We start from the raw sequence: 11,488 nt of genomic DNA on the forward strand, positions 1-11,488 counted from the left end.
TTTTGGGAGGAATACTTCTCAATTCACAGATATTATCAACAAAAACTGGAACATACTTAAAAGTAACATAAGATTAGATGACTGGTTGGGGGATAGATGCAAATTTTCATACAGAAAAAGGTAAAACTCTTCGATCACATTTCTCTTATTATAAAAGGATTACATCTCAATCTAGCCTTTATCATCAGACCACTCTCTCTGGAGACAGATTAGTGGGGTGTTATCCATGCGGACATTGCTCATTTTGTAAATACATTTTCAAGACAAAGAACTTTACCAGCAAAAATACAAGCAAATTATTTGACATCAAGTGTTTTGCCAATTGTGGAAGTGAGTGGGTCATTTATTTAGTAACTTGTACATACCAAGCGTTTTATATTGGTCAGACCTCAAGACAGTTCAGATGTCGCATGTCTGAACATTTGGGGGGTATTAGAAACGGCAGAATGACCAATGCGTTGTACAAACACTCACTCACTCATCCAACAGCCAAATTTACTTTCACCATTATTGATAGAGTTTTTGGAAATAAAGATTTCAGAACAGGATGGCACGATTTACTTAACACTAAAGAAAAGAAATGGATAGTGAAACTAGGGGGTCTTTTTTCCCCAGGTCTTAATGACAAGTTATAAAACTTTTATTAAGTTTCGAAAAAATGTCCAGTTATTATTTTATAATCTATATTCTTTTGAATACATTCAATTTTTGTTGCTAACTTCTATATTTTCATATACATAATATTATATATACATATGTATACATGTATTTCATTTGCACAACCTTTTTTGGGGTCTAACAGGAAATGATGTCATTATTTGCTTCATTGGTTCTATTATTTAAATGCAGTTTGTCAACCACATATCATGTACAGCCACTGAGGAAAGCTACAAGCTGAAACCGGTCTGGTTCTAACAATAAAATATTTTTGCTTCTATTTCTGCTTCCATCCCTGGTGTTGGCCTTTTTGTTTGTTGAAAGTTAGCACTGAACCTGCCAGGATGTTGGCAATATCAGTTGGTTATGTAATTTTAATGCCGTTGTGCTGTAACTCAGAGCAGATTTGGGTGTTGCCATTGAGATTCTTAACATAGCTATAGAATGCTTTGTGGTTGTCCTTAGAAGCAGTGGCGATTTTGGTTTTCGTAGCTAGCTTTGGAGGATCTTATAAGGGATCTCAGCTTCTTACTGAGGTTGACCAGGGAGCTCCTCCACTCATGAGATTTTACTCTCTTTTGCAACAATTTCTTCCTTCTCTTGTACAGTTTGTTTATGGCAGGGGACCACAGATTGGCTTCCTTTTTTTGGAGGATAGAGTCTTGGTTCTGTCTGGGATAGCAGGATCCATGCACTCGTGTAAGTGCATTTGTGTAGGATTCAGCAGTTGTAACTGTACTGTCCATCTGCATGGGTGTCATGATGTTCACCACTTCTATCTTAAGAAGCATGAAGTTGGCTTTGGAGAAAATTTTTACCATGGTTTCCTTAATGGGGGGTACGGGCGGGATGTGGATATCAAGGGTGATTAGCTTATGGTCGGATCGGACCAATGAAGAGTTGACTTCAGGTGTGAAACACCGGTCACTCATGTTGGTAATGACTAGGTCTAGGATACTGTTGCCCCTGGTGGGGGTGTGGATAAGTTCATCCAGGGCATTGGAGTTTATGAATTCCAGAAAGTGTTGTGTGAAGGAGTTGGTACACGAGCAGTTTTCCCAGTTAATGGTGGGGTAGTTGAAATCTCCCATTATTAGGGTGTTTGGCTGAACCCTAACATTTTCCAGTACATCAAGAAAAGAGGGACACAACTGAGTTGGAATACACAGCTGGGCTGGGATTACTAATTTCCCAGTACAAAAGACTTCCGATTATCTAATTTATTTTTTCCAAAGATCCAGTGGTAACAACATTTCTTAACACATTCATAGGTATACATTAGGCTAACTACCATCAGGGCCTTTATAAGCTCAGCTGTGTATTCCAACTCAGTTGTGTCCCTATGCATCATGGAAGTTTATTAGAAAGGGGTATGTTTAGACAGGAAGTTTCTAGAAATTATGTGGAGGAGTATGTTAGTTTGGGCATTAATGTCTGCCAATGGGTATCAGAGACATGGGGGCCAGAGCGAGTTACTGATTTTTCATCCACTGGTCAAGGTCACGCTTAAATAAGGTTAGGGATGGACTTTGCTTCACATGGATGGAAAGCATATTCCCGAGCATGGGGATCCTCAAAGACACAGATCTGTTGCACGAACATGTCTTATTTATATCTCAAGAAAATTTTAAATCTTTTGATCTAATGATTCTGATGTTGTTCACTTTGCAGATGTGCAAAAGGTCCAGAGCTAGATCCAAGGATGCCTTGTATGTCATGTATAGATCACCTCTCAGTAAAACTGTAGGAGACAGAGTACAGAGATAGGGCTTTAAGGTGATCCATATAGGATTGTCCTGGTAAGGAACCTTTGTGGGGCATGTCAACTGCTGCATATGTCTGGTTAGGTTCATGGCAAAGGGGGCATTACAATCAATGATGGGTCTGACAAGGGCCAAATAAAGTGGTACTATGACCTTCATGGATGTGGAGATGCATTCCCTTAGTTACAAACTGGACAACATAGAAGGATTTTCTTACTACCTTGTCTATTAAATACACACCAGAAACAAGCATTTTATAGTCTGAAATGAAACTTTTTATTGAACATGAGCAAGATTTTTCTTACGAGTACATACACAGCCTCTCACATAACCCAAATCTCTCATTTATACAAGGCTTACTCTACCTTCCCATTCAGTAGCAATAAGTCCCATACTTCAGTCCAGCAAGAGTCACTAACTGCTCTATTCTTACTCCCAATACTCTTCATCTGAAATCCAGGTCTTCTCTTCCAGTAACCCAGGGCTTTTAAAGGAACAAACCCTGCAGCTGTCACAACTGCAGTTCACCAGTTTTCTCAACACAATAATACAGTCAGCGAGGCTCTCTCTCACCTTTACAATGTACTCCAGCCTTTCAAAATGAACTTCCTATTCGGTCCCACAAATGAATGTTTATCTCTTGGGTCCCAGAGCTTTACCTCTCTGTACTGCTTTCTCATTTCTGTATGTACAGGCAGGGCAACTACACACATTTATTTTATATTTGTTTTCGGGGGGTGTCTGACTAAGACGAAAAGGCCCTTTTTCAGCACAGACCCAGGAAGAAAAGTTCCACACAGAAAAATAATTAAAGATACACATTTGGGCAGGGTTGGACGATTAACCCTTTCATAGCTTGACAAAATCCTCTCTATTAGCCCTTTTCCCCTACTCAAATGATGGGACTAAATATGTGTCTGTATGGATACACACACACAGATATAGTTTATTTATTTTACATTTACCTTTTGCACATCTGCAAAGTGAACATCAGAACCACCAAATCAAAAAAAAATTTTAATTTTTCATGTGATAGTTGCAGGTACTAATGTTGAATGTTTAGAATATCGAACACTACATTCATTAGAGAGTTTGCCGGTGTGTGTGTGTGTGTGTGTGTGTGTGTGTGTGTGTGTGTGTGTGTGTGCGCGCGCGCATGCGATAACTGTATAGCAGGGAGTGGTAATTTGCCATTTTCCCTGCTGCTGTGAGATCCCGGAGTGGCCATATATAAATTCAAAGAGGTGAAGGGGCATGAGGGAAACTTGCCCTCCTGCATACAATAATTTTTTTTTCTTCTTTTTTTTTTAGTTTTGATCTTTTCAGATTAATTTTTTTTGCATTTGAGTTGTTTTTCATGTTTGCTGATTATTTAGCATGCACACATGCACACACACTTCTTTCCATAGAATGTACTTTGCTACTTGCAACCTAAAAATAAAAAAAATGGTTACACACACGTACACACATATACATACACATACACACACACGTATGTCTATGTGTGTACATATATATATATATATATATATCTTTACACGGGTCTACTTTAATTAAATGAAAGTGGAATCCGTCGAATCCGTCGACACAAAGAGCGAAACGCGACAATGAACACACAAAAACCGCAAAATTTAAACATCGAAACCGCAATATTCGGCCAACCCCACCACCCGTAACATACTACCTATGCAAACACAGCAAAAAACAAATTATATATATATATATATATATATATATAGATTATATACATACACTAACCAAAACCCTACTACTAACCCTAAATTAAAGCACCAAAACCCCACTTGTAACCCTACACTAAACCCCACATACACAACTATCTATGCACTACCCTTAACCCCTCCCTAACCCTAAGGTCCGTAACTACCATACACTTACCCTACAGAACTATACCCACACAAAGTAAATATTCCACACACATACACCAACAAAACCCTACAATAAACCTTACATACATTACCTATCTATGCACTTACCTTAACCCGCACCCTAACCCTGAGGTCCGTAACTATCGCACACTTACCTTACGGAGCTATACTGCAGATGGGCCAACTATGACAATTCGACATTTCCGATTTCGCTGTTTAGTGCGTTTGACATATCCGTGTTTCGCTGTTTACGTGTCGATGGATTCGTATTCAACAGATTGCGCTTTCATTTAAAAAAATTATACCCTATTTACACATACACACACGTGTACATACATACACACAATATATCCACCCATCTTCAACAAAGAAGATTCAAGCAGAAAAGCCAAAGAAGGATACTCCAATACTTTAAAAATTTATTGTTGTTAGCGCTTTCGTCCACCAGAATGAGTGAACTTCTTTAGACAATATATGTACATATAGAAAGCATATTCTACATGTCCCTCATCTTTCAAGTGACTTGTATGGCAACTCAGATTAAACGCTCATGTCTGGCCAGGTCTCAATGGACCACAGTACCCTTATGTGTATTTTAAAATTTAAGTCACTTGAAAGATGAGGGAAATGTAGGATATGCTTTTTGTATGTACATTTTTATATGTACATTTTTTTATGAAACAGGGTTTATAGAAATGTTTATTCATTGTAATAAGTATAAATAATGTTTTTAAATATCACAAACGTTTTGGCTTTAACTGAGGGGTAGGATGTGATGTCATGTTATAAGCATTTGGTATTTAAACAGAGGAAATGATGTTTTTTAATTGTCTGAAGAAGTTCACTCATTCTGGTGGATGAAAGCACTAACAACAATAATTTTTTGAAGTATTGGAGTATCCTTCTTTGGCTTTTCTGCTTGGGTTTTCTTGGAGTTTGGTCTGCATTTGTGGCATTTTCATCCATCTTCAACCCCTTTTTCCTCATTTTGCACATGGGGTCAGGGTGTCACTTTCAACAATGACAATCATCTTGAGCAAAGGTTTACACCACCAGGTGCCTAGCCCTAGTTCATCCATACCACTCACTCGCGCACACACTCGCATCTATGGCCAATTTAGTGTCCAAGCCACCTACTGCATGTTGGAATGTGGGAGGAAACCAGAGCTCCTGGAGGAAACCCAGGCGACCGCAGGAAGGACATGCAGAGTCCGCACAGTAGGCACCCCAACTGAGAATCGAACCAGAGAACCTCTTGCTGTGAGGTGACAACTCTAACCATTGCACCACAGCGGCCACATCTATTTTATAATATATATATTTTTTTATTTTTTTTCTATTTCACAAAATTAAAACATCTTCTTTCAGCTTTTTCCCAGTTAGGGGTTGCCACAGCAGATAATCTGTCCACTCATGATTGGCAGTGGAATTTTACAGTGTCAAGTTGCCAGCCCGGCACCCAACCTTCCACAGAAGGCACCACAAAATTAAAACATCATAAAGTATATTTTCTTCTAGCCATAAAAAGGTCTACCTCCACGTCTTTACAGAAATGTTTGATTCTTCAACAGTGCAGAAAGACTAATCTTGTTACCCAGAGAATAGAGAATAAAGTATGTCTAAATAAATGAGAATCATATTAATATTACTATACAAATATCTTTTTTAATAGCTTACTAAATCACGGTAACGCACACACTTAAAATGCTCTTTTTTTTTCATCAAAGGTCTACTGACCTCAGGTGCTCCATATCTGCTGCATCGGACCACATGACAAACCCAAATTTTCCATACCCTCAAAGAGAAATTAGACCCTGGGGCAGCATCCATTCATCACCAAAGTGCCATTTTGTGGGATGTTTTCAGTGTCCGACGTTAGGAAATGGAAGCAGGTGTGCTTGTATGCAAGGACACCAAAACTGGAGACAGAATGGACACTCTGCTTTCTGCACCCAACCACTGCAGACACCTATGCATGCTCCTAACATCGCACGGGTTTACTACTGCAGCAGCTCAGTCTCTACCAAGGATTAGTTAAGCAGCAGGTTAAATAGATGCAAATAGTTGCTCAATCTTATGCCAGTATGAATGGATCCCTAGCATTTGGGATATTAAATACACACCACTGCAGAACACTTTACCCCCACTGCCAATGAGACGACTATTTTAGAAATATTTTACCTTTTTCTTCTCTATCCATCATAAGCTGGCAACTGTGACACCCTTACGATAAATATATATAACACTTGTTTAAGTAATCTACTGTCCACAATGTATGACTAATATGATCATTTCATGGACACAAATATATTACCTGGCATTTACTCATTTGGTGATCTCCCCTATTAAAAAGTCCTATTGCTTTTGCTTTTCCTTTTGTCTTTCTACCCTTTGTGCTCTTCCTTTTGTCATAGCAATCTTATGTTCCTCTCCCTTATCAACTGTTTTTTACATTCCTTTAACTCTCTAGTACCCGCTCTCTACTGCCTTTCCTTCGATCTCCCCACCGTTTCTTCCACCCCTGTCTAGGACACATTTCTAGAAAGAGTATTGCAATTAAAAATGTAAAAATCTTCATTGTCATTTTCTCACCAAAATGCACACCTTCTTTCTCTGCATCTCCCCATCCCTGTTCTTCCACAATGTATATACTGTAAATTACTCTATTACACTACTGCTTTAAAAACTGCAAATACTTAATGGCTTTTTAATTTGCATACTAGTAACACTACAACTATACAGAATTAAAATATGTCAAAGGGCACTATTCACACTACAGTTAAATTAATTTTTCACATTTACTGTTTCTACACAAATTACCTCATAAGGATTTGTTTCCAAGTACCAGTTACATCTGCTGTGTAACAGCAATGGACCTACTGACTTGCCTACTATATTTGCTGATCCAAATGTATATTTAAGTCCTACGGATAGTGTTTGACACAGTCATCTAACCTTTCCTTGATATAAATCATATAACCTCCAGTTTTACAATTTTCCTTTCTTTTTTATATTACTGGATTATTTAGTGGAGGTTTTTTTTTTCCATGGGCTCCACCAACAATAGGCTATGCTGAGCTACATATTCCTGGTATACGGTTAAAAAAATATAACAATAACTACTTTAATGACCTCTTGTTAGCTACTGACAACATGCAAGCCCTCCAAATTAAGTGTCCATAATGAGAAAGCATATAAATGGAAATGTATAGTATTTCAACTATGAAACAAGCATCAGTGCAAGAATTTACATTATGTGACCCCCCCCTTATCACCACTACTTACTGTTCATATAGGAAACTTTTGCACTCATTTCAGCCAACCAAAAAAAAAACTGACCACAACATGGAAAACTGCCACTCTTAGAACATTTAAAATTCACTTCTGTCACTTTTGTTTCTACTCCCACTCCAAGTTATGACTATATGAAAATACATCAAACTACATGAATCAATGTTAGAGATGAACAAGAAAAATCTCAATTATTTAGCACTGAATATAGCTTATACATTAGACAATGGATCAGGCAGATGAATTGCCTGAGTAGTGCCCATCCAGTGTAAAACATTACATTTCAATGTTAAGTCATTGAGCTGAATATATCTTCCTACTTCAGTCCCAGTTCCCAAACCTTCAGTTTCTGAATGCAAACATTTGTGTGTAATGTCCATGCTTTACTTACAGTAAATAGTATATATATATATTTGTGCTGCATGCTTCTTAACACCGATTGCAACAACATGGAAGTGCAATCAATCAAAAAACACCAAGAAGACGGAGTACTTGGAAATATCAAAGCTATAAAAACAAAGTCATTCTTCACTTACTATCTTTAATGTTCACAAACATCTAGAAAGATACAAAAGGACTGTTAAAATCCACCCACTTAATCTGCAACACAAACAAGTACGCCAAATCACAAATGGACTTCTGCTAAAATGGCAGTAACAAAAATCCAGCACTGAAAGCCCATCCTACTTTTTCTCCACAAAAGTAAACCATTTTCGGATAATAAACAATTACATAAAAACATAATTTCCATTCAAAATAGTCACTCATCTTGACAACCACGTGATTAGATATGTGCCTGCATCACGAAGATGACTGCAAAGCTGTAGCCACCTGCACCTTTCTTGTAATGTCATCGTTTAAAATGGTCTTCAAACTACGATTTTAAATCAACCACAAATTTAAAAAACTGTCCTACGAGCGATTTAAGCCAAATAAGTCCCTGGACCTTAAGAGAGGTGAACAGAAAGGTGTTCTGCAAAATGTTTGTTATCTATTGTTACACATTTGCAGTACACCTTCTTACACCCTTTCACCTTAAAAAACACTAACTACTACCAGAAAGATGAAAAAAGACAATTTACCTTGTTTCCTTTTGCTCCACTGCAGTGTCCTATAAGCTCTCTGCCTTTCACTGCATTTACAACTACAATCTATAAAACAAGAAACAAAGTGTAATATTAAACAAGAGAAAATTTCTTACATGCATTATTAGTGTGGCGCAAAACAACCACGCTATTCTGAATCATACCCAAATGCTGCCATGGCATGCATTATCAAACAAGGAGTGAATACTGACTGTGGAAGACCAACGTTATTGTTTTGAAAAGTAAACACTAGACACATAAGTGCAGCCTAGTGCATACACTCGCCTTGCTCGGCTGGATATTCTGCAAATGCATGCAAATCAGCTCCTGTCAACGTTCGCTACCGTAAAAAAAGAATTCAGAAGTGCCGCTTTATTCACTGTACCTGCAATAAAGTGCTAATGCGAAAATAATAACCCCATGACATAAAAATCAGCATCTGTTATTGACATTTCAATAGATTAAGCCACTAGACTGTTACACACCCACATGTATCCGTACGCAAAAACCTAGACAAAAATAAAACATTACATGGATAAACATACGATTTTCCTCTCTGAATAATAATATGAGGAGTATTTCTCTACCTAGCTTGAAAATAGAGTTCTCCCGCCCACCTCACCATTTATTGCTGTATACTCTACTGTTGAAAAACAGTCTTAAAGTTCATAGGTGTCGAATAGTTGTCAGTCACCTAACGTAATACGGTTGGGCGGGAGGGTTAGGTTGGTGAAATTAGAATGAGATATGTTGATGCTTGGTAACTGGATGGTTGATTGAGTTGAAAGCACGTACTCCAAAGTAAAAACATAGATGAGGCGTATTTAATGTTATTTTGCAGCAGTCGAGCTACTGTTGAGAAAAATCTCCAGTACTGTTATTTAGTAGCTGAATAGCAACGAATCGTTTGTCCCTTATTTCTGAAGGCAGACATAACTGCTTTCAAGGGAGTCAGTGGCATCCCGTCGTTTTACGCACGTATACTGTTTTGGCGCATACTCTTATATTTGCTGTACTGTGTAAATTAGCGCAGGTAATTACCCCTACATGTAACAAGGTGGAATGCTGAAGCGTTGGTGAAAAATTAATCGAGTGGCGCAAATATGTGGCAACTAGCCCTGATTTTGCTTCATAATTTTATTCTGTCCCTTGTCAAAGTTTTAGTTTTGTGGTAAATCACTGAGGATTACCGACCGTCAATAATGCTATGCATACTTTTTATTCTTTTGAAAAAATACATGTTTTTGCACAGCTCTCAACCTTCCTTCTCCAAAATGAGGAACACTAGCTTTCATAATGTGGAACAAATGGGCAAAATATGGAACACTCACTAACAGCTTACTAACAACTTAATCTAGGAAGCTCATAGGATGGTTGAAATGTGAATTTTTAATTATATAATAGCTTTTTTAATGAATTAGTATGATTCAGTTCTATTTACCATGGATATCAGTTAAAAATTTGCTAACACTGAATGTCTGACAGATCCTTTCAATGTGGAACTTCGAGGAACATGAATGTTTTAAGACCCTAAATGAGGAACGTTCCTCGTAATGAGGTACATTAAGAATGATGGTTATACTTAAAACCTGACTGATTCTGGACCTTTATATCTCTTCGCTAATTTTTGGCTTTGTCAAAAATTCTTGAGCAAAAATGTTGTGTCTCACAGGTTGAGGAGGATTGTAGGTAAAAGCAAAAGATTTTCGTATGTGGGCATTGTATTGACTTTCGTTATTGTAACAAAGCACATATTCTGTTTCTTATGTTTAACAACCCTGCAGGAGCACTAATCTTCAGGACTCTGATATCCTTGAACATCTGGACAGACATTGTAAAAAGGATGGATTTTAGAATAATCCAAGATAGGATAGCACAATACTAGTAGTGTCTGCAAGGTTATCTACTCTTAGAGACCAGGGTGTGTAATCAAGCATACTCTTTGTACTCCACTGAGTAAAATTTTCCGTACATTACTTAATAGTTTTAGAGGGAAAGTGATACAAACATTTGTTATGTGCGGCAGGAGGGGTTCAGTTGTTTTAAAGGACAAGTGGGTTGGGGGCAGCAATAAGATCACACAATTACAAAATTATATTCTCTGGCTACATCCCTGATAGAGGCAAATTGAAAAGTGTTTCTTAACCTTCCATTTTATTACTTTTTTTTTTCATCAGATATGAGAATTTGGTACTATCCAGAAATAAATGATATAGCAATACCAGTTGTTTTGTTAAAAGGCCTGCTTGTTTGTTGTCTTTTGACTTTGCTGATGAATGCATAAAAGTTATATTTAGAACTGTTAATTGTGTTTCTTCATTCACTGATTGTTTTCTTAATCCACACGATAAACACTCAGCTGTAGTTATATCTCTCAACTGTACAGATTTTCACAGAATGTCCAGATCGGTGGTGGTGCTGCGGTAGCGTCGCCTCACAGTAAGACGCTGTCCGGTTCGATTCTCAGCTAGAGCATCTTCTGCGTGGAGACATGCGTGAATGGGCATACCTTCGTTGAAGGTTGTGCGTCAGGGCTGATAACTCGGCACGTAAAAATCAACTACCAATCATTAGAGGACTGGAGTTCCGCTGTGGCGACCCCTAACCGGGAGAAGCCGAAAGACACAACAACAACATTTTTGGTCCATTTTTCAAAAAATTGTGCTTTTTCTGGCAAATTAGTGCAAATAAAGACTGAAGTCAAAAATAATGACAGACATTTGAGTTTCAGACATCATACCCTTCAGAAAATTCATGCTAATGCAAAACTTGTTATTCTATCAGCTTTCTAAGTTTGTAAGAACAA

At 37.7% G+C, this 11,488-nt stretch overlaps 1 protein-coding gene across 8 annotated transcripts in view; it reads right to left on the bottom strand.

Annotated features, from left to right (window-relative positions):
- The window catches only part of SCAI (suppressor of cancer cell invasion), a 2,763,600-nt gene extending 2,754,314 nt beyond the window's left edge, over nucleotides 1-9,286 (bottom strand). For 4 of the 8 annotated variants that reach the window (XM_044058025.1, XM_044058031.1, XM_044058024.1 and 1 more), the window contains exons 1-2: nucleotides 9,068-9,260; nucleotides 8,680-8,748 (exon numbers count right to left, since the gene is read on the bottom strand). The gene's annotated coding sequence lies outside the window, so the exon portion shown is untranslated. The other 4 variants (XM_044058030.1, XM_044058027.1, XM_044058029.1 and 1 more) reach the window with 4 other exon arrangements.
- Nucleotides 9,287-11,488: the final 2,202 nt, after the last annotated feature.

The sequence above is a fragment of the Protopterus annectens genome, chromosome 16.part0 (assembly GCF_019279795.1).
Source record: "Protopterus annectens isolate FY-2018-M chromosome 16.part0, PAN1.0, whole genome shotgun sequence".
Taxonomy (NCBI): Eukaryota; Metazoa; Chordata; order Ceratodontiformes; family Protopteridae; genus Protopterus; species Protopterus annectens.